Genomic DNA, 7,004 nt, shown 5'->3' on the forward strand with positions numbered 1-7,004 from the left:
GGTTTATTTTTGCCTTAAGCAAGCCCTGTCCATTGTTTCTGTGCATCTAGTTTAACACCTTTGAAATAACCACCTTCAAGAGAGTGCATAATCTTATGAACTATCCTATAATCCAATCCTTGCCTTGCTTTCTCCCACTTTCTAAATTGCATAAAAGAAACTGCAAACCTATTACTCTCAGGAGCATTTGAGATTTTGCTCCCCGCTTTATGTTGTCAGTTTGGCTCAAATAAACTCTTAAAATAATATTTTGCAGGTTTAGATATTTCTTATGTCAACAATAGGAATTCTTAAAACTGAAGAATAAAAACCAACAACCAATTAAAACATGAACAAAAGGTCTGAACAGACATTTCACAAAGGAATATATACAAATGGCAGATAAGCACATGAAAAGATGGTCACAATCATTTGTCATTAGGGAATTTGCTAATAAACCAGTAAAAAATACCATTATACTCTATTTGAATGGCTAAAAATATTGACAACACCAAATGCTAACAAGATGTAGAGTAACAGGAACTCTCATTCATGCTGGTGACAATTTGTTTTTCTAAACTGCAAAATTCAAAATAAGGATTTTTATTTTTTATTATATTTATTTTTCAATTGCAGTTGACATTCAAAATTATTTTATATTAATTTTAGATGTACAATATGGTGGGTGAACATTTATATAATTTACAAAGTGATCCCATGGATTAGTCTATTACCCACCTGGCACGATACATAATTATTACATTATTATTGACTGTATTCCCTATGATGTACTTTACATCTCCATGACTACTTTGTAACTACCAATTTATACTTCTTAATCTCTTCACCTTTTTCATCCAGCCCCTAATGCCTCTCCCTCCCATCTGGCAACCATTAGTTTGTTTTCTGTATCTCTAGGTCTGTTTGTTTGTTCATTTATTTTGTTTAAGGTCCACATATAACTGAATGAATATGGTATTTATCTTTCTCCATCTGATTTATTTCACTTAGTATAATACCTTCTAGGTCCATCCATGTTGTTGCAACTGGTAAGATTTTACTCTTTTTTATGGCTGAGTAATATTCCATTGTATATATCTAGTACTTCTTTTTTATCCAATCATCTATTATTGGCCATAATAGATGATTGCTTCCATAAACAACCACTTTGGATGACAGTTTGGCAGTTTCCCTCAAAGCTTAATGTAGTCTTGCCATGTTATGTAGAGATCATACTCCCAGATATTTAACCAACTTATTTATAAACTTATATCTACACAAAACCAGCACACATAAGTTTATATTATAGCCACTATAAACTGGAAGCTACAAAGATGTTCTTCAATAGGTGGATGGATAAACAAACTATGGTACATTCATATAGTGGAATAATATTCAGAGGTTTAAAAGTGAATAATTTTTATGTGAATCTAAAACTTTTCTAAAGAATAAAGTCTATTATAAATAAACATAATTAAAATAAATTATGTCAAAAAAAATAAACAAAAATGATCTATCAAGCCATGAAAGGAAAAGGCATGGATGAATCTTATATACATATTGTTTAGTGGAGGAAGCTAGTATATACATAGAGAGTAAAAAAGATCAGTGATTGCCAGGGGTTTAGGAAGGATGAGTTGAATACATGATACACAGGAGATTTTTCAGGAAAATAATATACAGTAAGATACCATAATTGTAGATAAATGATACTATGCATTTGTAAAAAACCATAGTGCACAGCACAAAGAATGAGCCTTAATTTATGCAATTAAAAAAATCATTTAAGTAATAGGGTTATAAAATTCATGTTACAAACAATTACAAAAGGAGGGTAAACACCACCCAGAATAAAGAGTCCTACAGTTACTTATTCATTCATTTACTTGCAGATATTTATTTAGTACAGCAAAGTCCCAAACATTGTATTGGGTGTGGATATTGATAAATCAGTTGAGTTGGATATTAATCTAGAGTTCATTGCCCATGGAATTAGTTGATACTAAAACTGGCAAGATCTTTTTGAATTTCCTAAGCTTACTCTTTTAAACATATAGTGAGACTATTGTTTTGAAAGACAAGCTTTGTAGCAAAAACGGCTTTTCTAAATGCCAAAAATCTTCTTTGTCTCTTTTAATCTAGCTTTAAAGTAAGAGGTCAAAGTTAACTCACTCAGGTCTGGTGGTTCTCTGCCAGCTAGCCTCCCAGAAAAAGAGTCAGCCTTCTGTAAAACTTAATTGAACCTTGGTATGACTCAGCTTGGACCCCAGGCTTCTGACCATGTCATGGGAAAGCTTAATGTCCCCACCTCTATTTCACCAACCATGTACAAAGAGGGAATTGAAAGGCAGCTAAAGCAAAACTTTACCATCTATACTTATTATATCTTAACTTCTTCATGTCAAGAAGCCAGAGGTTGGGGTTTCTCTTCTAGTCTGATGTCAGTCATGCTTGGCATCTGTGTGGTACCCCAGAATGAATGAATACTGGACACCTGCTCTGATCACTCTGAGTTTTCCTAAAGAAAGTCTTTTTGATCAGATCTAATGTATATTCTGTCAGGTAATTTACTCTTAAATGTATCATGTACATAGGGATTATATAGAATGTGAGGTAAGGAGTTTGTCCATCCAGTAGGAGGAGGGAATAAGAAGCCTGGGAAAGAGGGAGATTAGGTTTAGGACAGACAAAATATATTTTCTGACTTCTTACAATGGACATGGATTAAAGAATAAAGGCAGTGAGTGTTGGGGGAAAAAAGCTGGTATCTGGAAGAATCAGGTATGTTCAAAGAATTTAAGAGGAATTTAAGATGATACTACATCAGATAGAAGGTTGGAAGTGAAAAAAATGGCACAGTTAGACGCCAGGAAAAATTATAATAACCAATAACTCCCAAATTTCTCATGGCTAGATTAACCCCAAGGGGTCACTTAGGTTCCACATGGCGACCCCTAAGTAAAAGCCATGTAAGGGAATTCAGAAATAAGTGAACTATTCTTCCTTCTGCCTTCAATTCCATGAGGCCACCCAGTGAAGAGAATCAAAACGGAAATTTTGTGATGCACTGATTACTAGGAACAGAGGATATAAAGCAGCATAATTTGGTAAGATCCTTAACATCAGGTAGCTAGAGAGGGCAATCCCAGCAAATTTCTAAAAGATTATCCAGGGTTTCAGCAATAAAGCCAGTCACCAGTATCAGGTACCAGACTAGGTAGGGTCACTAGCAGCCAGAGCCAGTAGAATGCAACTTAAATATTTCAGGAGCCACACATATCCGTGAGACCATAAAATTTTTTTTCAGATAAAAGATCTCTTAAACAATGACTAATGGGGTTCGAGAGAACACACCTGGATCTGAGTTCTCCCCACAATGGGTTGATGTGTAAGTGTTCACCTACTTCTGCATAGCAACTTGGATAGGAAAATGGTAGACAGAGAAGAATTGTGAAAAAACTGCATACTTAACCATAATAAACTTTGTTAACTTGAAAAAGATTGCTTTATAAAAGGAGACTGATATACTTTAAGGTGAATTCTACTTCAATATTAGTAAGAGGCTAATTTATAAATAAAGACATAGGAAGTTACAGAAAATACAGTATGTTTCCAAAGCCTCACTGTGTAAAATCTGACCTCATTATAAACTGTTCCCACGTGGACTTTATTCAGATACCTCTAAAGTACCTCATACTTTCAAGTAACCTCTAATGGATGGTTAATTTTTTTTTTCAAAATGACTACAAAGCCTAAAGTTTTTCTCCCTGGGAATGATGCCAATTCATGAATCTAACCCATGAACTCCAGGCATTGTCTACCCTTTGTAGACTTTACCTAAATAGGGAGCAAGTACTCTACGGAAAATGAATTTTCTATGGTTTTGGTCTATGAATAATGTTAGTCAAATCTGCAGCCCTAAAATGATGAACTGAGGGACTACCTGCAGACCAGATATTGTCTATAAATGTGTTTTTGCATGTTAAATGTATTTAACCAATTTTTTAGTTGTCAGCATATAAAGATTCAAATATTTTTCACAAAATCTAGATAATTGACTCTAGTTTTATTAGAAAAGATGTCAAAATTGGGCATATAGTGCTTCATGGCAACAAAATTTGTTTCTCAGCAACTTCCCCTTTAGCTATGGCAAGAGATATTAAGGTCACTATCACACTGACCACTCTCCACTTTTCTTTTATTTACATTACCTTACTGGCCCTTGTAACATACAAAGTTGTGGACACTTGACATAGACCTTCACTTATATATTAATGTACAATATTTAATCAAGTTCTGAGGATAAATCAAAATGAATTACATGACATGGTATTTCCCAATAACTTCTCAAGTTTCTGAGAGAAATTTATTCTGTACTATATTCCCATATCCTCATTTATCACAGGTTTTACAATAGCTGCTAGATACATGGTATTCAATCTCGGGTGGGAATCTGTTAGCCATCCTCACCTATTATGAGAATGTCTGTGAAAGACTTCTCTTACTAGCAAAAGTAGCACTTTTTTTTCTTGATAAAATTTGTCATTTGAGGTGTGAATAAAAACCAACTTCCATTTTATAATTTCATAAGTGAGATTTTTATACTAACTAAATTTAATAGATTTTTATAGCATTGCTTTAACCTGATCTTTGGTCTGAAACATTTTATTCTAGGGCCCAGTATTACAAAAATATATTTATTTCCTAAAGAGTTCTGACTCCATCATCACCAATTCTGTGAAGTCTGACTTTTCAGTTGTATTTCCAAGGACCACAAACAACTCACATTTTTTTGTTACCTTGAGTCTTCCAATTGGGAAGACACTCTTAGCTTAAGTCTAAGGTTGAGTATTTAACCTAGAAGGGATCTGACCAATACCTAAGAGGTGCCAAATCCAGACATTAGCCTCTAAAACACAACTCTAATAAATTATAGGGTCCTTTTCCTAGCTTAGAGACACATTCAGAAGAAATACATATCTGACTGAAACTACTTTGAAGATTAATGTAGATATTAACAGGTTTTCTTTGAAGGTTCAACTAACTTGCTGAATGCTCAGAACCCTAGAAAAAGTTTCCCATATACCATATCCAAACTTAGAAACCTCTCAGCCAAAATCAACATTAATGGCAGCTACTTATCTATTTTACTCTTGGTCAACCATGCATTTTCTTATCACCTCTGGACACTTCTTAATTTTACCTTCTCCATTCTTTATGTCACAGTGCATTCTTCCAGATCACCATCTCCTTGCCGCCAGCTTTACTAGACCACGATAGTAGGACAGAATGATGTGCTGTATTCTGTATCACTAAGTCCTAGCCTCTTGAAATCTAAATTCTAGGGTTACAGCAGTTGATAATGAGAATAGAACAACTAGGATCATTATATAGAAAAAATATCCATATAGAAATGAGATGGTAAACAATATGGGACAAGTAAAGACCATATTATAAGGGAGTAAATTTATGAAAAATAAAAATAGCACCAATTAATAAAGAAAATAAAGTGGACCATAAAGACAGAAAAAAAAAAATCAATACAGATAAGTATAAAAAATGTCAGGAGTTGCTTTACTTTCTGTAAATTTTTCTGTATTTTTGAGTTTGCAGCCCTATCCAATATGTGCTTCCAGCATAGATGAAAAAAAAGGTTGAGGATGTTGCTACTTTTTTCTCTTTATTACCCTCCCTCTCCCTTACCTCTGTTTAAGCAAATATTCATCTTTGTGCACATTACTTCAAGAAAGATATGCATTGCAATAAGGCAGAAGGAAGATATAGAAGTATATGTTGTTGTTTTTTTGTTTGTTTTAGTTTTGGTTCCCAAGACCATATATTAGGAGAACTTAGTAACTTTATTGGAGGAGGTAAAAAGAACATATGAACATGAATGAAGTATCTTGGCCACAAAAGAGCAATAATATGTATTTTTTTTTTTTTAAGTAAAATAAATCGACCTCTTCCATTATTCTCAACTGTATGACAGAGTGAGGGGTGGGGGAGGTAGGGAGAGAGGTATTGATTGATTTGTTTCTAGGCTTATAGATGGCTAGATGGCTATTTTTTCTCTGTCTTCACATTGTCTTCCCTCTGTGCTCATATCCTAACTCTCACAAGGACATCGGCCATATTGGATTAGGTCACCCCTATATGACCATGTTACTTTAATTACTTCTCTAAAGGCCCTATCTACAGTTAGACTCTGAGATACTGGAGGTCAGAACTTCAACATATAAATTGGAGGTGAAGAGTGGTAAAAAAAATTCAGCCCCCAAAAGAGAGGTCTATGGATTCTAAAAGTATAGGAGCGTGAGTATTGAAAACAGGCAGTGCCACCAGGGAATTTATAGAACAAGCACCAAAGGTTGTAACTACACAGTATGTCTTGACAGATAGGTCCATAGGTACAAAATGCCTTCTGCCCCAAGAGTAGTTTGCAGTCAGCAGAAAGACAAGATCTGAAAAAAGCTAAGCATTAGTGACAGATGTCTAGTAGTAACTAGATGGCCAATCAGATCCCTTTCTCCAACATCTTGATACTACAGAGCACCCTGTCAGTGACGAACTTGGGAAAGTTGGAGAATTGATGTACAAACAGGTTATAAGCTGAGTTTTCCCCAAAGTGAAAGGCAAACAATCAAAATTTATGTTGTTTATAGAAAATAAAGACAAAGTTCTCATAGATCTAAATTTAGGGTCTGAAATTAAAAACTGCTACCATAGTAATCCCTTTAATATTTTGAGGCAACTTATGTAGGCTTCTGTCCTTATGATCAAATGAGCTTAACTAAAACAGAAAATGAAACTTTCTAAAAGTTGCTAACTATGTAACGTGGTAAAGTGAACAATCAATCAGGAGATACCACTTTCAATCCTGTGCTGATATATATGTGGGCCAGCAATCAAGTAATTTAACTGTCCACCTATACTTTAAGGATTATGTGCCCACTGAGTGTAAGACTCTAAAGGATCTTGCAGCTAATGTTTTAGAGACGTTCCAAGAGCATAAAGCAGGCACTGGG

The sequence above is a fragment of the Pteropus vampyrus genome, unplaced genomic scaffold (assembly GCF_000151845.1).
Source record: "Pteropus vampyrus isolate Shadow unplaced genomic scaffold, Pvam_2.0 Scaffold281, whole genome shotgun sequence".
NCBI lineage: Eukaryota > Metazoa > Chordata > Mammalia > Chiroptera > Pteropodidae > Pteropus > Pteropus vampyrus.